This window comes from Rhipicephalus microplus, chromosome X (assembly GCF_043290135.1).
Source record: "Rhipicephalus microplus isolate Deutch F79 chromosome X, USDA_Rmic, whole genome shotgun sequence".
NCBI classification, from domain to species: domain Eukaryota; kingdom Metazoa; phylum Arthropoda; class Arachnida; order Ixodida; family Ixodidae; genus Rhipicephalus; species Rhipicephalus microplus.
Window position 1 is genome coordinate 262235316 of NC_134710.1, and position 24433 is coordinate 262259748.

Here is a 24433-nt window from a genome sequence, read left to right on the forward strand (position 1 = left end):
AACCGCCATACGATTATGAGAGATGCCGTAGCGAAGGGCTCCACAAATTTCGACCACCTGGGGTTCTTTAACGTGCCCCCAAATCTGAGCACACGGGACTACATTTCCGCCTCCACCGGAAATGCAGCCGGAATTCGATCCCGCGACCTGCGGTTCAGCAGCCGAGTACCTTAGCCACTAGACCACCGCGGCGGGGCGGCAAGGACAAGTGGATGGAGGAGTCAAAATTATGTAGCATCATAACTATACCGAACAGCCTTTGCTGTTTCTGCACATTGAGTAAGCAGAAGCCAAACAACAAAAAAAAGAGAGAGAATACAGGCTACCAAACAAGTCAAATATTGTTTTATTTCACACTAATGCAGGCAAACATGACTCGGAAGGAGAACAGCGATTGATAACAATACTTGTATAACAGTAAATACAGCAGTGTCACTAGCAATATTCAACACAACAAAGTTTAAGGGCTCCGTCAGTTGTCAGCTTTGTAAACAAATTCAGGTACTGGACGGTTCCACTTTGAAACTGCAATCAATGGCAACATATTTAAATAACACTGAGAAAATTATAATGAAGGACGAAAAGTGACAACACACATTACATATATAGCACTCTCACATTGCTGCAAGAATGCTGCAATGTGAAGGTGTGTCTTTTTATTTCCAACATATATCTCATCATTTCGTCTTGTCTGTAAGTGAAGCCAGTAGCTTTCCAACTTCTTCTAGAGCATTTCTGGGGAAGAAAAAAGAGAGGTTTACTCATGTGGCACTGGCCCTCCTAGGTGCCACCACAGTACTCAAAGAATGCTTGTTTGTAAAATCTCACATGCAAAAGATCTGGTATCCTACAGTCATTTCAAACAACTTTTTGACACTTGCCACATATATACCTGGCATGCATATCTGGTCCCAGGTTGGAAGAACCAGACACACCCTCCAGGTGTTGCAGGTAGAGTCGTAGAAAGCGTGTTAAGAACTCCAGCTGTGAAAGCTGGCTCCCGCGCAGCCATGGCGTCGGCAGCGTTGACACCAGCTGCATAAGCATGTGACACAATTGCAGTCAATGGACACACTTCAACTGCTGCCGAACTCTTCTTTTTTTTTTTTTGCAAGCCAACTTTCTATGCAGCCATTAGTTTAATTTCTTTCTCTCATCCAGCTAGAGGTCAAACCAAAACATCACTGAGTAATGCCTGCACTGGCAGACTTGGCCCAGTGCAGTTGCTTCCCAGGACATTTTATTCAAAGTGAACCTCCTCCAGTGCAAAAAATATCAAACAATTTTCACTAAATATCATAAGGATACATTCCTTGGAAAGAATAACAAACAAAATAAACTGTAAATGAGCCTTAGAGTGGCCATGGAAAGGCAAGTCACTCACGCGAGTGCATTTTTCAACTGTGTCCCTTTGAGAGAGGCCGGCCTGGAGGGCCACAATGAGATAACGGCTCAAGAGGCTGCACAGGGAGAGCTCCTTGAGTGGTTCTTCAACCAGCAGACCTTGCCAGCTGAGCACATTTTTCATAAGCTGCAACACGTCATGAACATTCATCTTTTATGCTGTTGTGATGACCCCGCAGTTATGGTGCATGGCTACTCACTCGAAAGGCATGGGTTCGATCCCAGCCATGGCAGTTGACGGCATCTCGCATAAGCTCGGTTGATAACAGACATTAAACTCCATAAACCAAACTAATCATAGAGTTTGGTCACAGTTAGCCAGCTAACTAAGAGAGTAAGTACAGTTTGAGATCTGCAACCTCATTTTCTAGAGTTTGTTTTTTGAGCCGTGAGCACAATATGTGAGCGGTGGTCAGCTAGCTAACTAGCCACCTTGGCAGGTGCACACACTGATGTCATTAGTGTGCATTTATGCAAGCTTTGTTTTGATAAGATGATAAGTAGTTCGTCTTCTCGCTGTCAATACAAATCTTAAGGCAGGACCAGAACTGGTGGTGAAAAAAGGCTGCAGGCGCGCCCGACCTGTTCTCCAACACCCTGTAAAGAGCAGAATGTGTGAGGCCACAACAAAAAAGACCAGCAGTGTCACTTTTCTTCTGCCAAATAAACCTGATGTACAAATAAAAATGGCACACTGAGCTAACCTACTAGTCTAATTGGCGGCATGAAAATACCTGTGATTGGAATGACACTGCGCTTACTGCTCTGGAAAAAAAAGGCGGGGAGGAATAAAAAAATAAAGGGAGCCAATTCAATCATGGCGGGTCCGGGCCCGTCCAAAAATCCACAGCTGGCAACCATAATGACAATACATCTCCCATATCATTGACCTTTGAGTGCACTCACTGACACTTCATATATTTAAGCATTACTTTGATCTGGCACACAGCAAACTTTGCTCTATGATCCCCTTTTTGCTTCTGAGTTTTAAGTAGAGAAACATCGCTTTAATGAAATGCTGCAAAGCAATATGTAGAATAGAACCCTTTGGAGACAAAAGTACAACACTCAACAAACTGTGCTACAGTTTAACAGAATAAATCGACCACCAAGTCGCATAGAACAGGCACGAAGCAGGTTGCAGAAGTACATGAAAAGCTGCATCTTTGCTATCCTTAAACAAAGACATTGATCAATAAGTTTTATTTAGAAGACTATTCCATGTTGGACACACTATAGACAGAGATCAAGTATTCCAGATTTCACAATAACAAATTTTTATTGATCTTGTTATTGTAAGAAGTGCTCCCAGAAATCACTCTCAGCAGCAAATTTCTTTTTACTTAGTTTTATATAGTTAGTTAGTTTTATTAAAGTGTATTTCAATGGTCACCTTAAAGATACTTAGATGATAGCATTATGATTGTCATTAAATCCTGACTGAACTAAATGTCACTGAAAGCAAGCACTGTTTAGATGTTTAGACAGACATACAGACGGACGGACGGACGGACCAGCAGACTAGTGGACGGACAGATGATGGTATGTGGGTTTACCGTCCCGAAACCACCATATGATTATGAGAGACACTGTAGTGGAGGGTTCCGGAAATTTAGACCACCTGGGGTTCTTTAACGTGCACCCAAATCTGAGTACATGGACCTACAACATTTCCGCCTCCACCGGAAATGGAGCTGCCACAGCCGGGATTCGATCCCGTGACCTGTTGGTCAGCAGCCGAGTACCTTAGCTACTAGACCACCGCGGCGGAGCCAAACATTGTTTACACAATTCACCTAATTAAGAATACACCCTCATGGCAAGGAATCAGAACTTGACACCAATAGCAGAACCACATACGATTGAGCTATTGGTGTAGTCCATTCATTGAATTCTTCACCCCTCTGTTCCTTTCCAGTGAACAATGCAAAAGTACATCTGAAAAAAGTCCCACCTCAATGGGATTCAAAGCAACCATCTGAAGTCGCACAAAGGACCCCAGGAGCTTGACCAAGCACAAAGGAATGTATGCCTGCTCGTAAGATTCACCGAAGTCTCGCTTCCAGCGCTCAAACTTCTGCTTCAGGGCAGCCACACTGCTGAACTGCTCAGTTACATCTTCAAAGACGTGCCTTGCATCATCCAGGATTAGCTCTGCAATCTCTGACCCACCGATTAGCTGCTGAAAGGAGACTGATAAGCAAAATGGCAAGCACGCTGAATCGGTGCTTATTCATTTCTCGAACAGCATGTGGAAAGTGAATACAGGAGAGAGGCACACAGTGTTGCCTCACTACTGAAAAACAATGGTATTCGAAAAAATGTGTGTACGACTGCACAGGGCACAGTGAGTTGCTGAATGAGAATGTGAACTAATCTGCAATTAAGATAGTGTTTGTGCAGGCATTAATTGAATAAAATGCGCACAGCATACAAAAATTGAGGATAAACGAGAAAAGAAGGGTCACATACAGGAAGAATTGTTGTACACTCATTTTAAGAACTAAGCTGCAAAGGAAATTCATGTGGATTTTTAGAAAGCTTTGCACAGAAGGTGAACTAGCTGGTTTTTGCTGCAAAGTGATACATTATGGGCAGTACCAGCACACACACTCACGGGATGATGAGAAGAGACACAAGCAGCGCTTGTTTGTTTCTCTTCTCATTGTCCCGTGATTTTGTGCACTGGTACTGCCCATATTGTATCACCAACTAGCCCAACTATCAGTCCTGCTGCAAAGTGATAACCAAGAAACTGGCATTCACTGAGGTGTTAGGCTGACATCATGGCAAAGTATTTTACAACCGCTTTGAGTCAGCTGCCAAGGAATAAGCCACACCCAGTGTTTCTGTTCTCGTGTCAGCATCATTCTACCCGGGCCCGCCTGGCCAAAAAACTAGGCATACCTACAGGATTATAGTTATAGCAGTTTAGATGAGTTATGGCAAAACAGCATGAACAACTGGAGAGCAAAATAAAGAAAAGAGGACAAAGCACTAATCGTTGACACTATTTTGCCATAAAGTACAGTGCTCTGGAAGTCAAATGCGACATCAAATTCTTTAGTATAATGATTAGTGTATGCAAGAGCTCAAGACAACGGAGTCATGCCACTGCAAATATGGCTGGTAAATGTTGGCTCTGATGCAAGTATTCAAGTCTAATCTACACAGATATGAAAGTAACTGAAAACAGAAGAAACGAAAGTGTGCATGTGCATCACATATCACTAAAATGTTAAGTTCCAATTTTTAGCAGTGTAAGTAAACTGACTAGCTGAGCTAAGAACTCGTGTATTTATTTCTTCACTTTTTCCTATTTGTTCTCTTGTTGTTCAGCCATTCACACTATTTTACCATAAAGCTTTACAGCTCAAGAAAGGTTAAATTTGGTCTAGTAACTTTTTACTTGGCTACAAAACTTTCACAAAAATTAATATGAGTTTGATTTGTAGACTTGTGGAACACACAGGCAGATGACAGTTTTCCTTTTTGAACAGCTAAGCTAAGTTACACTTCTGTAGCAAAAAATGAAAACACTTTGCCGTGCCCACATCACAAATTAGCAAACCCACCTCGCTCCTTGTCGAAGGACAGCCTGTCGGCATCAGGCTGCTCATCATCGGTGGACATGCCACCGTGATGCACCAAATTCCGTGGTTGTGCTAAGCCTTCATGCTGGGCCTCACGAGCCTTGTGTCTGTGCACTCTACAAATAGCACATCAGGTTACCTGGCCATTCTGACAACCATTTCTTGATATTAGTTATTGGCAATTCATTAGCTATGTCAATTGAAACATATAAATACATTCAGCACAAGGAGGCATGGACTAAATGAGACCACACTAAGATGAGAAGTCAACACTGAGCAAACTGCATGCTACGTGAATGACTGTCCATGGGTTTATTAGCAAATGTACGTGAATGACTGTCCATGGGTTTATTAGCAAATGATAAAAAATAACTGGCTAATTCACCAGTCAACTGTTCTGCCTGCAAGTGAAGATAAGAGGGCTCATAGGAGGATAGCACATTTGGAATAATGCTTTTGACCGTGGGAGCAACTATTTAACCATGTCCTAGTGCTATTTACCATTGTAAACCCTTCCTGGTAATGCCCAGATAGTCTCTGACGCGTGTATATAAAAGTATTTTCAAATGTCTCTCTGTGCAATCATAGTGTACTGTTACATTGATTCTGTTCCAAAGTAGGCAATAAAATTATCTGGCTAATTGTACTAGCCCTGTTTACGTATACTAGTGCAGTTTGTTCTTGCCGAATTCGCCAGGCAACAGAAATACACTGACCAGCTCACGCATTATGAACTGGCGGGTAAATGCACTAGCAATGACGGCAAATTATTGTCAAATGTGATCCCAAGAAGAGAAAACCCCCTGCGACCTTCTCGTTCAGCTGCCCGCCAACTTCGTTGCTGGCTGCCTCGATTATTAGCCTCTACGGGCTGGCCTCGCATCGCCTTCACTGCAGAAAGAAAATTTTTTTTTAAAAACTCTGACTTCAGTGACTTCACTAGACAGCAGGATTATGAAAAGGTAAAAAGAGGATGACACCCAGGACAGAGCTGGTTCTTTTCCCCAAAGATCATGTACATGACAGGAAGAAAAAGGGCTCATGTTGATGCTGTTCAATAGTTTGTTATTTGCGAAGATGTACCAACCAGCCCAAATGGACACATGGCTGACATTAAGTGACTCTCCTATTTCAATCACTGAATCCTGTGTGCTTATATTTAAATGCATGTTAAAGAACCTCCCAGGGGAGCCCTCCATTATAACATCCCTCATAAGTATATGAAGTGGTTTTGGGACATGAAACCCAAACAATCACGTCATTAGGGAGTTTTGAGGGAGGCTCAAAAGTTTGGGGAACCAAAGCCGTATGCATGCTTTGGGTCAAGCAGGAGCGAAGTGTTTTCAAATTGGGTCTGCGGTGCTTTGGACACTCCCCCTATATTTTATGTCATTCCCGTCTTAGCTGAGAGCCGTCACTTCAGAGGGTGCCGTCATGTTTGTCTGACGCAAAGCTTTTGGGGCAGGCTTTGGGGCTTCTGCTTAATTCGAGAAACAGCGTCCCCAACACAAAACCCAAACCCTGTTTGGGTACCGCGCATGCACAGTGGGCTTGATGCTATTTCTTTGGTTACCAAAACAATTGGAGCCCCCACTCGGAAACTCTCTATTATTACCTGAATTACTACAGACAGCAAGCTTATATAAAAATACTATACATTTCTAGTCATCATGGCAGGTGCACAGTGACCGGGCAGGCATTGTAAATATGCAAGCAGCTATGTCTGTACATGCCAGTGCTTAACATCTTGTAGTAAGCCTGTAATGCAAATAGCACCAGAAGTGCTACTGCGCTCATTGCTTTTTGTACTGTGTCCAATTCAATCCCAGATGTACTCTATCCATAACGTTGTGGAAAGTCGCAGGTGCTGAGCAAAAGACCTAAGACCTTGAACTCAAAGAGGCTGTCTTTTGTTGTAAAAGCAGTCTTCTCACATTACCTCTCGTCTAGGCTTGTGCGAATAGTCAAATGCTTCAAATATTCGAATGAACAATGCACCATTCAAATTGACTTCGAATCGAATTCAAATTATTGAAAATTTCAAATTATTTTGAACGATCAAATAGATGCATATTAATCCGCATGTAACATTCTGTAAAAGTGGTTTCACTGCAGTGAAGAAGAGCTAAACCGTGAAAACGCCTCATGTAAAAGTAGTTTCACTGCAGTATTGTAGTGATAAGCCGTGAAAACGCATACCTAGAAAAAATCCGCTCTGCCACGAAGCCTAACTTCAATATTAAATAAAAATATTACTCTCACATTGATTCATTTTTTCAAGTTCAAAAGCTTGTTATACCGACTTGCATGCTAAAGTATAGCAAATTTTAAAATGTCACTTATTTTACAGTTTATCCCTAGCATTCTACCGTAACTTAAATACTGCTACTATTAAAAGTTGTTTCCACTTCCATTGATGCAAAAATATGAGAATTTGCACAGGCCTTCTCCCTTTTTTTTAAAAAACATTGTGCTGCTTTGTCGGGCCATGACAAATATGCCCATTTTACTTTATAGTATGCGATATATATACCATTCAAATTCGATTTGCACAAGCCTACTCTCGTCGACTTCGATTTGATAATAGGCGGCCCTGAGGTGCATTGATGAAAGGTACTTCTTCCTGTGGAGTCAATCCAGGGCATCGTATGTCCGCGGGAGAAGGTGCAAGTCCTTTTTTATGATAATACTTTGATTTGGCAATAGGCGGCCCTGAGGTGCATCGATGAAAGGTACTTCTTGTTGTGGAGTCAATCCAGGGCATCGTATATCCGCGAAAGAAAATACAAGTCCTTTTTCATGATAATACTCAAGCAGCAATAATCGATGCAGAAACATAAATCTTCTTTCACTAGCACCACGGGAGATGCCCATGAACTCTTAGACGGCTGGATGACGATGTAGTACAGAATCTCGCTGACTTGTTTTCTTACAGTCTCGTGTTCTTGCTCTAAAACTGTACTGGCTCTGACGAAGTGGTCTGGCACTTTCCGCTGTTGCGATGCGGTGTTTCGCAACTGGAGTCTGCCAAATTCTTGACAATGAGAAGCAGTCCTTGTATAGCAAGAGCCGGGTTTTAGGCTGTTTTTAATTATGCTTCGGATGGCTGGGATAAATGTCAAAAAATTGTTGATGACCTTGATATTTAATTTCATTCATGCTATGTTTGCATTCATTCGTCTGATTTTTATTCATCCTATGTCTTAGTGAACTAATGGAGACGAATCAACACCAACTAGCCCACCTTATAGCTCCCCTGGGGCGCAAAGTTTCCATAAAGCTTTTGCCTTACCCACAACATATCGCCACACACTGTCCTTTTTTTTCTGTATAAGTTGTACGTTGCTGGCCTATTGCACCTATTGATAATGCCTTACTCAAAGCACGTCAGAATGTCTGACAGCATTCCAAATTACGCATTGACAGCCTCTTTCGGCCTCCTGTTCACTGAAGAGCCAATAAAAGTGCTTTCTTCTGACGCATTCATTTAGTCCGAATTATTGGTCGTCGACTGTATTTCAGGATCATCTCATAGGCTTGAGCAAGCAAACACTAAAAGTTTAGTTCATTCTCAAACAAACACGGCCACCAGTCAAAATACTTGAATGTTAGCTGCCGCATCTATAAATGCCGACACGCCTCTTTGCAGATAAAATTATCGATGGCCGTGCCCTGTACGCTGCAATCAGTGTCAATGTGTATTGCTGTAATCTAACTTTTTATTTACCAGCCACAAGTTTAGCCAAATTAACAGTTTCATTTTGGACCTGCCGGCTGCTGCTTTTGTCAACATCTCGACCATGTGACAATATATACATGCACAACATGAGTAAAAGAGCGACAGAGAGTAGTGTGTTACAATGAATTTTAACAAGTCACCACCTGCGATATTGCATTCTTCGGCCTGGTCTTTGATGTCCTGGTGCCTACGCTGCACAAGCTTCTCACTGCGCTGAGAAAGCAGAGACATCATACGCCCCTCCAAGGCCAGGATCACGGGTATCTGTAATGTGTGACAGAGGACACAATATGCACCAAACTCCCTTCTGTGTGCTTCCTTAAGTAATAACATTAAGTGGTAGGAGGATCATGTCAGACATGTCAACAACACAAGAAAACCCTACGGACCTACAATAAATCGGTTTATACATGGGTGAAATACGATTTAAAAGCTCTCTTTCTAAATTTTGTTGGCTGGAAAAAAATTCCAACAGAAAAAGACAAGCTCAACTAATGTTTCCTTGCTGGAATTTTGTCCCAGAACCTGTGTTATGGAAATAAAACTGGTGTCACTGATTTCAATATCATCTCTGACAGCTTGGCCTATCTGACATAGAAACATATTTTTTAAAATATGAGTTCCAGTCCTCCTTTCTGATCTAAATATTATCATAGAAGAGCAAAATGTATGTACACACGTCTGCAGGACAAACTTTAAGAAAATTCTTACTGAACTTCGTAGTAAAAAAATCTAAGAATTTCCATATGAACCCAATCTTTCCTAGCAGCATACCATTTTTATAGCTTTTCAATTCACAATAATAATGGCGTGAAATTCTATGCTGAAATTGAGCAAAAATGCTATTCTAACACCTTTCTATCAAACCATACCTTGTGGTGGCTTATACAATTTTGCAAAAACAAACAACAAAATAGCAGGCTACTGAAACATTACAAAAATATAAAAAATCGTCGCACACCGCAATAAACCCAGCTGCCTTACTTTTTCATCCTTGCTCACAAGTTAAACTAAACATAAGCGGACAGCAGCAAAGGAGTACCATGGGATAATACTTGTGATTACTTCATTCCAGGAAAGCTTAACTTGATTATAACTGTCCTGAATCAAGCAACATTTCATCTGAGTATCACACATTCATACCCCGGTTTTTCCGCAGCAGCCCCCCAACTCCCAACTCACTCTCTTACAGACAGTTGCAGCAGATTTTCCTCAAGGTACACATACTGTAAAAAACCTTTCTACAGAAATTCCGTAACACTAGGCTTGTGCGAATATTTTAACACTTTTAATATTTGAACAAATGTTACATTATTAGAAATTTATTTGATTAAAATTTATATTAAGAATTTCAAAGCATTAAAATTAAACTAATTATTGTACAGTATATTAGTCTGCACTTACCTCCCTATAAGAGTGGTTTCACTACAGTGGAGGGGTGCTATACCATGAATAAACTGAAATAAAACCCTCACTGCAAAACCTAGCCTTATGGTTAAATGAACACGCTACCCTCACACTGATTCAACATTCTTTAAGTTTGAAAGCTTTTTATAGAAGTTTATACAGGTTTTTATACAGGTTGTCACTTGCATTTTACCGAAAGTCAAACCCTGCTACTACTATTCAAGGTTGCTTCCAGTTCCCTTTGAGACAAAAATAATACGTTCGCACGTTTGTCTCTTTTTTTTCTCCTTTTTTTTCTTTTTTTCGTTTTGGAGGTCTTCAAACTGTGAGGGTGGCCCTCTGCTACGGGAACTTGTATCATTTCGCTTAGATCCTCTGAAGAAGGCTGGTCCACCGGCTGAAACTGTTAGGATTAAACAAACATTTTATTGTTTCGTTTTCTATACTGCACAATTCTCGAAGTTTATATATATATATATATATATATATATATATATAAGAGAAATAAGTGTACACTTAAGGGCTAGTTTTTTCGTTTTTTCATGTTTTGAACCATATTAATGGGATCTAACAGACAATAATACCAAGGAAAAAATAGAGGAAGTTATTAGACCGAATTGTCAAATCAGTTCCTGACCACTGCAAGTTATCTTTTCACCCACTTGTCCTCCTTCGCATTTACTATACAAATCTGTCCAATAACTTCCCTTATACTTTCCTTGGCATTATTATCTGTTAGATCTCATTATTATGGTGTTAAAACACACAAAAAAACTACCCTTAAGCATACACTTCTTTCCCTTATTAATTACAGAGGTTCTCGTACTGGCAGACTTGGTGCCTTAGGTTGTATACGAGGGACTATTGGTCAGCTGCTAGCTCGTAATAAGTTCATGTGCTACATGACGCCAAACAGGCTCATAAAGAGTGTGCCACACTCCCCGCCATGGCTACTGGTGGCGCTCACTGACACAGCCAGGCACAGCCTATAGCCAGCATATAGCCAGGCACAGCGCCTAAAGCGCTGTGCCTGGCTATATGGAATTCCAGTCTTCCAATGGCGCACGTGGCTACTTTCAAAATGAAGAAAATTTAACACTGTTTCAGCTGGAATCAACGAAAACAAAGGAAAACTGACCTGTCTTTCACTAGACTAAGAGCGATGATGCACTGGTTTCAAATTGTACCACCTAAATCACGCCTTCTATGTCTGCCATTTTTATTTTTAGTTTTTATTTATCTTCAATCATTTCACAGTTGCTTCCATTATACGTTCACATATCACTAAGATTGTTCTTATGCTGCCAAGCAATGTCATTGCACATCTACATCTCTTAACCTCGTATAAGCATGGTATCATGTCACAGTACATGTAAGGGAATCCTTAACTATGTCTTTAGTATGTATGTACCCTTCTGGTTTTCGTATTTTTTGTATTTTTTTCTTTTTTCTGAAGCACTTGACATTTTATGATGCGCATTGTAATGCTAACCAGAGCAGATGGCGCTGATCTGTTATTGAAAGGAGCTTTTAAAGCCATGTATGAGCTGTTGTCACATTACTCTGACGAAGGCTGGTCCACCAGCTGAAAACGTTTAGTAAAGACGCTTCCACGAAAGCTTCGTCGTCTCTTTCTTGCCTACAATACGTCGGGTCCAGCGTGAATGACGTTCAAAGAATCTGGTATATATATATATATATATATATATATATATATATATATATATATATATATATATATATATATATATATATATATATATATATATATTGCAGGGTGGTTGGGTCCTGACAACAAGAAGTGCTATATACTATTGAAATTCAATTCGAAGCTATTCAACCAAATTGCTATTTGCTTCCAGCCTAAAATTTGCATTCACACAAGCCTACGTAACAGGAACTATCCATGCTACCTGCATGTACCTGGGCTTCACAGCATGAATGAAGGCAATAGGTATTCACAAACCTTGGCATCAAGGCATTCAATGAGATCAGCAGCATATGACTGCATCTCTTGGAAGAAGCGGAAGTTTGTTTCCAACTTAGGCTGCTCCTGGTGCAGCTGTGTAGTGGTCTCCGCCGACACCTCCAGGTCGTGAGCGCCTGCTTTTTCTGCCGTCGATGCACAGCTAGCATTTCACGAACTGTGGCAAGCCTGGAATGGTGACCACATGCTTTCAATAAAGTTGCCAATAACTCTTAAAAATGACTGCAGTTTACTCTACAAGTTCACCTGCAAATCAAGTAAAGAAAACCCTTGTGTAAACATTCAAGCAAATAAACATATTACCCTCACATCGACTATCATTTTTAATGTTTAATCACCCGGTAGACTGAGTATAAGCTCAAAGTATTGCAAATTTTAAAAGGCAACATATTTTACGAACTATCACTTGCATTCTACTGAAAGTTGAACCCTGCAATCATTCAAGTTCTTCCCACTTCCTCTGAACCAAAAACAATGACACTTGCACATGCCTTGTTTGAATTTTAAAAAAATATTGTGCAGGTTTGTTGGGTCATGACAAATGTACTCACTTTTCTTATAATAAGTAATAATATATGCTATTTCAATTTTATTAGAAATTATGCAACCAAATTCCTTTTCACTCTGAATCACCTTCGAACCTAAAATTTACTAGTTGCACAAGTCTACTAAAAAAACCAACCGCTCTCAGCAATTGCTCTACGTATTGACAGTGATGGGTGCAATTTGATATAAACAATGACATGTTCTGAAAAAAAAAAAAACTAATAAAAGTTCTGATAGCGTGTGTGTAATTATTCTGCGTGTGCTGTGCAATACTTCATGGTGATTGATTCTGAATGAAAAACTGCTACGCTTAACTTTGGCAATACATGACATCTATCGCTGCACATACTACACTAAGAAAAAACTCCGCTTTCTCAAAGCTTTAACGAGATTATGAGAGTCAAGTTACTCGGACAGTTGACTCATAGGCACAAGGTAACATTGTACAATGATAGAGCAAATTGTAGCCGAAAGTCCTGCCAAATTTACTCGAAGTAACTTATTGCTCCTGAGGGAAGCGTGCACTTTCTGGTACACAATGAGATAGATACTTGTAGCCCAAAATTAATATGGACAGAAGAACTGCAACAATGCACGTTTTTGTGCTTTGTTGCTTCTTTTGTTTTCCTATTTTTACACTAATGCCCTGGTATTTCTCCTGTTTGCTTCACATGTCTTCAGCAAATCATACTGATGTCTCACACTTTTCTTCATCTGTTATATGACAATCTTCTAACCCTTTAATGCCTGAATTATAAAACTGCTAAACAAAATACAAATTCTTTTCATTTCCCAGCTTTAAATGATTCCACAGTTAAAGTTCTCTAAAATGCAACTTTAATGCATAACTTTATGTATGTTGCCGATTCTCCATATGCCGCAGAAGCTGTGGGAATCGAGAGCGCCCTCCTACCTGGCGCCTCATTCCCCAGCTACCGCACGCGCGCCACCAGCATAGCCAGGGCGCACATAAGCACCGGCATCCGTCAAGATGGCTGTCAGGGCGCCTCTTGGTCTGGGCCAGTCAATCGTTGGCTTCTCTACACGCATCCTACACGGTTGCGCATAGTAGGTAAGCCTAGTGCAAACCTATCTCTACATAACTGGCGCCCAACTTGGTTTCGGCATGGCTTCAGAGCAGACCCCTTCGAGGCGCTCGTTCCTGTTCGATCCTGTGGCGATGGACTTGATCTCGTTCGAGGCGGACGGCTGCAACAGCACGGGGTACAGCCCTCTCGGCAACTCTCTGCTTTCGTTCACTTGGAGAGAGGCCTTTTTCGGGGCCCCCTACGGTGATGCGAGTCGCTTGAACGAGGACCACAGTCCTAGCCAAGCCAGTAACGGGCTGTATAAGCTGTTCGAGACACACGCGCTTACGGGCCCGTCCCTGGCGCAGTCTCCGCTCACTGGCCTTTCCCCGTCAGCAGCACGGTTGACAGCTCAAATCGCCGCACCCAGTCCTTCCTACCGAGGGCACTCAGGTGTTGGCGCGAACGCGCTTACTGACCCGTCGTGGTCGCGAGCGCAAAGGGTTTGTCATTTGTCATTGCAAAGGTTGTCATTTGTCAAAGGGCATGTCATTTGCGAGCCTGCTTGCTTAACCGACAACGTCGCCCCGTTCACCGACGCTCGCTGGCCTGAGACTCGCGTGGGCGACGCTTTCGACGGACGTGGGCCACCGTGCTCCGCTGTCGACCCGTTTACAAGTCACGTGAGGCCTAAAGCACCAGTCGGAGCGCAAACCCTACCCTCCTCCGTGCCGTGTACTGGCCCTTTTCGGTCGGACGCGCATGTGGGGGAACAGGCGCGCCCACCTGTTACGGCCGCACCCGCATCGGAGCAGTGACCGCTGCACGCAACTGCGGCGCAGCTCCTAAACGCTGTGTTGGAAGCGGTGCGCTTGCAGCCTTGTGCTTTAAAGGGAGACCCTGAGTCCCCTCAGCCAAGCGTTCCGAGTAGCTTAAAGGTACCTCTGCCTGAGTACAGAGGTTATTCGGACCGCATCACTGCCACAGAGTACCTCGAGGCGCTGCACCGCTTTCAGCAGGCTACGCGGCTGAGTGACAGCGTTATGCTAGGCTCTGTTTTGCCCGTCTTGCTGACAGCCCAAGCAGCGATGTGGTACCGGCTCGTCGGCCACCAAGCTCGCTCGATGGAGGAGTTTAGGGCACTCTTCCGTAGCGAATTCCTTCCTCCTGAATACGAGCGCCACATGCGTCGCGAGTTAAAGCTTCGCACACAGCATCCCGATGAATCTCTTCTCGAGTACGTTCAGGCTCTGCAGGAGCTCTACTTGCCGATCCTACGGCATCAGATGCCGAGAAGGTGGAGCGAGCCATACGTCAGGCTCATCCAACCTTCGCCGCTTACCTTCGGAGCGCCCGTTATCGTGACCTAAACGAGCTGGCATCCGATGCGAAGCCTATTTAGGGCGACATTTTGGCGGCTTGAGCCTATCGCCCGCCGCCACTGCCGTCCGCGTCTCTCGAGCCTCGTTGCGCGTGGGCTGGTCCTGACTCGTCACACTGGGGTTCCCCGAACCATGACGCAGCTTCTGCCGCGAGAGGCCGAGACGCGCTCGACGTGTCGGACTGCGCTCTGGACCTGTACTCGTACGCCCTGGCGGCCACCTTTGCCCGGCAGCGTGAACAAGAACGGAAACCTCGTGCTCCAGTGCACGAGGGGATATCCGATCGCGGAGCCCCCACTGCGGCTAGCGAACGGACACCTCATAGCTCGAACGGATCGCCAAAATCCCCCCCTGTTAAAGGAAAAGGTGTTGTCTGCTTCCGTTGCCGTGAGCATGGTCACACCGCGCGTGAGTGCAACGCGCCCCAACCGACACAAGGACCAGCTCGCCCGTCGGGAAACGGGGTGAGCCATCGGTGAGCTCCCCCTTGCCGGTGGCTGCAGCAGTAAGAGAGCACGGGGGTGTAACACAACCTCTGGCACCGATGGCGTGTCGCGCTGGACATGACATTTCAGCCACGCCGGCGCTGTTCATCGCCCTTACGATCGCTGGTCGAGAGTTTGCGGCGTTGCTGGATAGCGGGCCTTCGATCTCGCTGTTCGGCGAAGAGGTTAGGGCTTATTTGTGTGACCGCTTTGTCCGCATTCGAGCTTGCAACACTGCCTTCCACCTCGCCAGCGGTACTGCCACCTCGTGCGGCGCTGCGAGGTTGGTTAAGCGTTGGGAGAATCACGCACGCCGACAGCGCTTTGTGCATTTCCCTGGTCTTTCCGTGCTTGTGATTCTCGGTCGCGACTTCGCGCACGCACAGGTATCGTGATTGACGTCGCAAGCGGAGGCTACAGGGACGGCTCTTCCGGCGCCCTACGGCCTTTCACTGCACCTCCCGTGGTCTCAGCTGCCAGTAAGTCACCGGACGCCACGAGGAGGAAGGAAGAAAGGAGACCAAGCGTTGCCCCCGCGGCCCGCGTCTCCCCCTCCGACGCCAAGACTGGTCCTTTGGCCGGCGCGGCGGAAAACGGTCTATGCATACCAGCTTTTTCTTGAGCATAATGCTGCCGCGGTGAACGAGGTCTCGGCTATGACGGTGACCCCCCCGCTAAGCAGCAACTTGAATAGCTCGCTGCCGCCTTTCCCGGACAGCTTGTCAAAACGCAAGAGAGCACGCCTGTCGTCGCTGTTGACACGTTTCAGCGACACATTCACAGAACGCCCAGGTTGCACCTCTCTGGTGAGGCACCGGATTGACGCAGGCGACGCACAACCATGGAAATGCAATCCTCGCCCCGTTAGTGCGGCAAAGAGGAAAGCAATTGACCAGGCACTGGATGAGTTGATTGAGACCGAAGTTGTCCAACGCTCAAACAGTCCTTGGGGTTCAGCGGTGGTAATGGTCCCCAAAAGAGATGGCTCTCATCGGCTCTGTGTGGGCTACCGCCGGCTGAACGAGGTCACGAGGAAGGATGCTTATCCTATGCCTAACGTTGACTCGATCGTGGCTGCTCTAGACGGTGCTTGCTACTTCAGCACCTTGGATCCTAGCCGTGGTTATCTACAGGTTCAGATGGAGCCGGTTGACGCGGAGAAAACTGCGTTCACCTCTCACAGAGGTTTGTACGAGTTTACCCGCATGCCGTTTGGCTGTTCTGGAGCTGCAGCTACGTTCCAGAGATTGATAGACCGCGTTCTGGGGGACGCTATATGGCAACACGCCATGGCGTACCTCGACGACATCATCATCTGCTGTCGAACGTTTGAGGAACACCTTCACCACATGGAGGATGTCCTCGGGAGGTTGCGTGCCGCTGGGTTGACTTTGAACCCAAAGAAAGCTCCAATAGTTGAGACTAGCATTTCACTATTAGGCTTTTTTATTCAGAGCGGTCGTGTTCTGTCGTGCGAGGAGAAGGTACATGCCATTGTGGAGTTCCCGACGCCGGCAAACATTCAGGGCCTGAGTCGCTTTTTGGGCATGGTGAACTACTATCGACAGTTCATCACAAACTGTGCGGCCCTCCAAGCGCCCTTGACTGCACTCTTGAAAAAGTCGGCACGATGGAGCTGGGGGCCAGAACAAGAGCGAGCCTTCAAGGCGCTTTCCGAAGCTCTAGTGTCCACAGCTGAGTTAAAGCTGCCCGACCTGAAAAGGGAGTTGGTTGTCCAAGCGTATGCGAGCGACCTGGGTTTCAGCGCGGTACTCCTTCAGGAGCCCGACGGCGTCCTCCGGCCAGTCGCCTTTGCGAGCCGGTCACTTAACGCCGCCGAGCATAACTATAGCGTCACAGAAAGGGAATGTCTCGCTATAGTTTTTGCTCTCCGGAAGTTCGACTGCTATGTCGACGGCATGCCATTCGTGGTGGAAACGGACCACATGACACTCACCTGGCTTAAGCGCTTGCGCGAGCCCTCAGGCCGCCTCGCGCGCTGGGCGTTGATCTTGCAGCGGTACAACTTTGTTGTGCGCTACCAAAAAGGGAGTTCGAACGTCGTGGCTGACGCCTTGTCGCGTGCCCCCGTTTCGGCGTCCGACACTTGTGTCCGCCACTCCCGAGAGCAATCGCATCAAGTAGACCCCAGGCCCTCTGGCTCCAAAGGGTCGGAAGGTGCGAACCCCGATGCCGAAGTGACTTTCGAGTTTACAGCCTCGGGTGAGGACGCATACCTGGTAGACCCTGTCACCTCCGCCGGTATCATCGTTAGCAGAGAGGAGCTGCTCAAGGCACAGCAGGACGATCCGTTTTGTCAACACATCATTGACGAGCTCAAAGAGCTGAGCTCCCAAGCGGAGCGGGGCAGTCAAGCCACCGGGCGCGAACAGATAGCTGGTATTGCTGTCGGCGCCGAGTGCCGTACACAGGCTGGTATTGCTACGGGCACGTTGGACTCGTACCTGCTTGATGACGACGGCGTTTTCCTGCGCTACGTCTCATCTGAAGAAGCTCCCCAGGAGTCTTTCAAGGTGGTGATACCCCGCAGTCTAAGGAAAGCCACCTTAGGTTATTTCCACGACTCGCGGTTGGCCGGACACGCGAGTGGCCTTAAAACTTTTCAAAAGTTGTGCCGCTGCGCTACCTGGCCTGGCATAAAGCGCGACGCCCTTCACTACGCCCGCTCATGCCGCGTGTGCCAATGCGTGAAGCCTCGCGGGAGCAAGCCTCCCGGGCTCATGCAGCCGATCGACAGCCAACAGCCTTGGCAGGTCGCGGCCTGTGACATTATGGGACCTTCCCAAGAAGCCGGAGAGGCCATACTTTTCTCCTGGCTGTCAACATCACTTCACGAAGTGGGTCGAACTGTTTCCACTTCGGAAGTTAACAGCACGCGTAATCTGGGACAAGTTGACCGAGGTCTTTACCCGCTTTGGCTTTCCGGCGGAGTTGACCACGGACAATGCATCCTATTTCACGGCCAAGGTGTTTGTGGATGCGTGTGCTGCCTTTGGCATTAAGCACCATAAAACAACCTCGTATCACCCACAGGCCAACCCGACCCAGCGGATCAACCGGAACATCAAGCCCTTGCTGACAGCCTTTGCGCAGCAACACGGGGATTGGGATGCTTGTCTTAACGAGATTGGCTTCTCCTTGTGGTCTACGGTCAATCGCTCGACGGGGTACACGCCCGCTTTCCTCAACTTTGTGAAAGAGCTGCCTAACCACATGGACCGCGTCCTACGGGGCGACGGCGGGGCAAGCGCCGCGAAGGTCAGCCCGTCTGGCTACGTGGCGGAACTGCGCTCACGGATGGACGCGGCCCTCGACTTGGCGCGTTCCAACCTGGCAAAAGCGCGAGCTGGTCAGAAGGCTCAGTACGACCGGTCGCATCGGGATGTCCGTTACGATGTCGGCGTTCTCATCCTCAGGCGCAATCACATCTTGAGTGACGCCACCAAAGGCATCTCGGCCTCCCTTTCGGCCAAGTGGTTGGGCCCATACCGAGAGCACACCAAAGTGTCCCCCTGATATACAAGCTGGCCGACTTTTAAGGGAGACCAGTCGGCAGTCCAGTTAACGTCTCCGACCTCAAACCTTTTGTTGCCCGCAGCAACGACTTTGGGGAGGGGGAGGCGGTCACCGAACCGCAGGGAAACCGGGATAAGGCTGGTTCCAAACCCCGCCACCGGTACAACCTGCGAAAATGCACCTAGGCTGATTTTCGCCCCTGGCATGTAGCGGGATGTTATCCCCTCCATGTAAGGGAGCGAAGATTTATAGCTGCTGTGCGAGAGCCCATCCAGCAGCAACAGTAACGGCTACCTGGCGAGCTTTCTCTCTGGGAACACCATTACACGTGCTGTGCGCGGAATATCCACCCAGTTCCCAGCACTCCCGTCTGCTCGAGAGAGAAAAGCCCTTTCCCCGGTGGCTCACTATCTCACTGGGTATCTTCCACGTAGTCGGCGGGAGAAGGGAAGCGTGCGCCCTATTGGCTCACGCAATCTTCAATCCGACAAAGTAGGCTCTCTTTATTGGGCCAGCCAGTCGCACCTCCGGGGCCGCACCTTCAGTGCATTTCTGCTGTTCACCGACACCTCAGCATTCGTTATGTCCTGCTCGATGACCCGTTTTTCCATGAAAAAGCCCGGGAGACAAGCCGCGCGCTCGGTGATTCCACAGGCACCGGCCGCGTCCATGCCGCCTCCGTCGAATGCTCCCCTGGCCCCGGCTAACAAGACACTGCCTCGTCGTGAAGTCGCTACGTGGACGTTCCAACATGACACTGAGGCCCCGGTTGCCTTCGTGTCGACTCGTCGCTGGTCCAAGCACCGCAAAGTCTGGGTGGGGTTAGACCCCGTGTTCGTCCCGCGTCCTTTCCGCGGACGCACCCTTTCGGACCTGCTCGACGCTTCTGGAGGTGCCTCGATGCCACCTGAGGCCTCCTACTGCGACGCTTGTGGTGTTCTGCTGGTGCACGAGGCTACCAACCTCCGTTCGAGGGTTCACCGTGCGTAGTCCGGCGGTGCCCCTGCGGTCATGTCCACTCCGGCGGTGCCGCCTGGCCTGGGCCTTCAACCTGCCCTGTCGACCGACTCTGTTCAGGCGGTCGTGGCAGCGCTCGTCACGGACTCTTCATTCAAGTCGGCCATCGCTGCTGCAGTGTCCGCCGCCCTCCCCCGGCCTTACGCTCCTGCTGAGATGCCGCCAAACGAAGACATCGGGGCGCCCGACGATCTCATGAACGGCATGAACCTGGACCCCAGTTTTTTTGGTGTCGATGAATGCTGTCATTACAGTGTCATTAGGGCAGCCTCGGTCTTAGGAGGAGCTGATGTGAAAATCGAGAGTGCCCTCCTACCTGGCGCCTAGTTCCCCAGCTGCCGCACGCGCGCCACCAGCGTAGCCCGGGCGCGCATAAGCACCAGCATCCGCCAAGATGGCTGCCAGGGCGCCTCTTCGTCTGGGCCCATCAACCGTCGGCTTCTTCCCGCGCTGGCATGTCCGGGCACGCTGCACTGGTGCGCTGCGCGGGCCTACGTCACAGCGCAGCGCCATTTCCCATTGGGCGCGCGTGACATCCTCCTCTCCTACAAGCTGTGTTGCGCCCGACGATTCGCTCGTCGCGGCAGATGCTCTCAGGCCTTCACGAGAGGTTGACGCGCTGCTAAGCAGGCGGCTTCTCGTTCGTGCGTTCAACTTCGTCCCTTGTGAGAGAATCGTCGTGCCCTAGGCAAGCGTACTTGCTCGGTCTTGCGGAGTTTCCTATACAGCCTGCAAGCCCGTGAGTGTCGCACCGTGCTGCATCTTGGGTTAATAAACACGTTGTCGTTGTTATCCTGCCTCGTGCCTGGTTTCTGCGCCGTGCCGGAGAAAATGACGAACCCGGCCGCAACGTCTTCGCACGCAGCGGCACTGGAGGACGTCTATTCACTACACGGTTGCGCATAGTAGGTAAGCCTAGTGCAAACCTATCTCCACAAAGCAAGGACCCTGCCAGCAAAAAATGTACTTCAGAACTACGTAACACGTTGTGAGCCACCTCTTAGGTATGTATATATATACACACCAAATAAACAAAATTATTGAAGATAGAAGCTGCATCATCCAGGTGAGAAAAAACTAAGACGTGTGAGCTGTTGCATGCGTTCCACCCTTGCCACCATCACCCATCACCATTCATCACAAAACAATCGGTTCTAGCATAAAATACCTTAGTCGAGATGGCACCAGAATTTTTATGCTGAAAGCTATATTTTCTATGAGTACTTGAAAGACAGCACACATTTCGTGACTCGGTTGCTCGAAGTTTTTCGGTATGACGAGAATTCGTGACACTGGGCTGTAAAGGTTTATATTTGCTCGGAAGTCACTGAAGCTATGCGTACAGTAAAAATAAACAAAAATGCAATATAAGGTGACATCAGAATACTTGCGGTTTGCCTTGCCCACTTAGATTTATGCGCAAACATGGCCGCAAAAAATTAGATTTGCGAGAGAGTGTCTCACCGATCTGTTATCCGCTCGAGCACAGCCTGTGAGCTGAGGTTTTGCCGGTCCTGGACCGACACAGCAGTCGGCTGCTCTGTGAATTATGTTAGCACCACACACTGTTCCTCTGGTGTTGGGACGGCTGCAACCTGCATACGAGAGCTTGTTGGCATTGTAGCACACAGTTGCATGCAATTAGACATGAAGACACAATGTCAAGCTACAGTAAACATTCACAGTAGAAAAGTACTTATCCCCCTAGGGCAGAAAATTTAAATTCGTTATAACCAGTGTTTCACTAACAGTGAAATAGTTATATAAAAGTCACACAGTTGAAACATGGGGCCACGAAGAACTTCGAATTGAGCACTGTTCCGAATAACAAAAATCTGCTAAAATCACTGTGATTTGAAGTTTACCCATCAGAAATGAAACAGGTGAATCTGTTTTTCTCGCGCTGGATTATAACCATTCAGGAAATAGTGTATCTGTTCTTTTTATGTTATTTTGGCAGTGCACATGGGCATTTCGTACTGAAGAAAAGCAAGGGGTAGTATGGTAGTTTGATACTGCTTTCCTAGAATGGCTACATCACTTTAACACTAGCCCTTCAGTGAGATTTCATCACTTAATCCAAAATGATAATAAAAGGCTAATCATTCAAGCACTGCCCCATATGAACAAACCTCAAAAAGTAGAGATTACAATGTGATTAGTTCACAGAAGTTGTTCTCATTTGTATTCTACAGAGTGCACAGATGTGGGGCACCTTTCCTGTCTATTAGATGCTATTGGTTCATACCTCTGCAAGCAGGAAGATTTTTATACTTTTTAAATTTTCCTTTCAAAACCTTGCCCTTAGGGGCAGTACAATCGAGCATTATGGATACACTAACAAATTTTCTTAATGCAAAAAGTTAAACAGCCAGGAATAAAACGGTCCAAAAGTCATACGATGAAATTCATGACTTAAAGGAGCAATGGCACAAAATTTGAAAGGCGAGATAATGAGCGAGATAGATTTGTGTGGAGATATACACAACATCTACGAAATACCAAGGGCAAATATAGCCTAGACCATATTCAAAATTAATATCAAAGTGCACACGGTGCAACCCAGCAAGATGCAGAGCCCTTCCAAATGCTGACATCAACACAAGGGCAATGTAAACAAACCTAAGTCATGAGTTCGTGTTGGCTGACTGCACCTTGTGCTTGCACTACCTGTGATTTCCACTTCTGCCCTTGCGGCTTTGTGTGCGCTGGCTGTCAGTGTGGCACCTGCTCTCGCGTGCAGCGCCCACGTCACAGTTTTGTGAAGTCACAAGGCCATCTGTGTTTACCTTGCCCCCGGGAGTGCTCCTATCTAGCTCGATGCTCTGTTGAAAGCAAAGTTGAGATGGGCACTTAAAACGTCACTAAAGTAACTGTCGTGCACTCGCGGGAACGAGGTTTCTAGCCGCTGTAAGTGGGTCATAACCTACCTATTCGAACAAAAAAAACACACAAAAAAACAGGGCGCAATATTTTTGTATAAGTGATTTTTTAAGATGATATTTAGGGGAGAGAAATGAGGGAGTTTTCTTTACAGGAACATGGTCATAGCCGAGCTATTTGAATCCAACTTTGCACAGCAAGAACTGCAGCTGGTGAATAAAAGAAACACTCTCAACTTACCGGTGCAGTGCTGACACCCTTCTTCATCTGCTCCTGCTCCCAACGCTCCAACTCAGCAACATCCTCACGAGCCATCTCATCACCACTTTGCTCCGCAGAAACGGCATTAGTCAGCACAGTTTCGTGAGCCTCTTAATACCGATACTCTGGTACAAGAAAGGCAACTGATACAACCAGAGTAACGATGGAAAGCATTTTTTCAAGTCACCAAAAAGGTTTCATTCGACCTCACCCTGGGGGTGAGAGCTAGTATGTAGTTCCAAAAAATATGGATCACGTCAACTGCATCATCTAAAGTTAACTGCAGCAAAACAGGTTATGTTCATTTATGTGTTAACTTGATAGTCTTCCTGGACTGTCGAAAAATAATAAAGTAAAGGTCCTCATGCTGTTAGTTCCTCAAGATGTGATTATTAACAAAAACATCTCATCGTAGAAGCCCACTGTGAAAGCAACGTGCGATTAATTACACTTTCAGTGTCTACTCTTGACTTAAAAACTCAAGCGTCTGCCAAGCCTTTGGTGTTCAAAAGAACTGCATACCTGTCTACCATTAATAATTTACCTACCAGCAACCCCACTTGGCACACTGAAAGCTGCCTTAGCAGCACTGCCACTAGCGAAATTTAAGTGGGTCTGAGTGCACTTACAAGTGATGCATTGGGACCTAGTCACAAGAACAGCCAATGCGTGAATGAAAGGTTTCAGAGAGGGTGGCCAACATGAACTGATAATCATATCTTTTTTTCTTTCAGTTTAATTTAGAGCCACCCGATGAGTTGCTGAGCAAAGTCAAGGCGGTCGTTGTTTGCGAAGGTGCTGATAATTTGCTGCCGAAATTCATCCCATGAAGACAGTGTTGCCCCGTGGTTCTCATACCACGTACGAGCGCTGTCTGCTAAAGCAAAGTAGGCGCGTGAAAGCTTTCGCTCGGAGGTCCAGCGGTTTGCCTTAGCAACTCGCTCATACTGGGCTAACCAGTCCTCGACGTCTTCATACGCCTCATCATGGAATGTCTCCGGAATCTGAGGTTGCTCTAAAGTCAGCTGGGAAGCACCTGCAGTTGCCATTTCTCTAGGCGGAGTGCTTTGCTGGGAAAGCTCCAGGGGAATCACATCAGAACTAAGGCCTCGCTGTCGGCGACTGTAGCGGTGGACGTGGTATCCACTGAAGGAACGGGTTCCG

General features: G+C 46.6%; 1 pseudogene; it reads right to left on the minus strand.

Moving 5' to 3' along the window:
* Nucleotides 1–323: 323 nt before the first annotated feature.
* On the minus strand, nucleotides 324–23323 carry LOC119183603 (PAX3- and PAX7-binding protein 1-like; annotated as a pseudogene).
* Between the last annotated feature and the right edge of the window lie 1110 nt (nucleotides 23324–24433).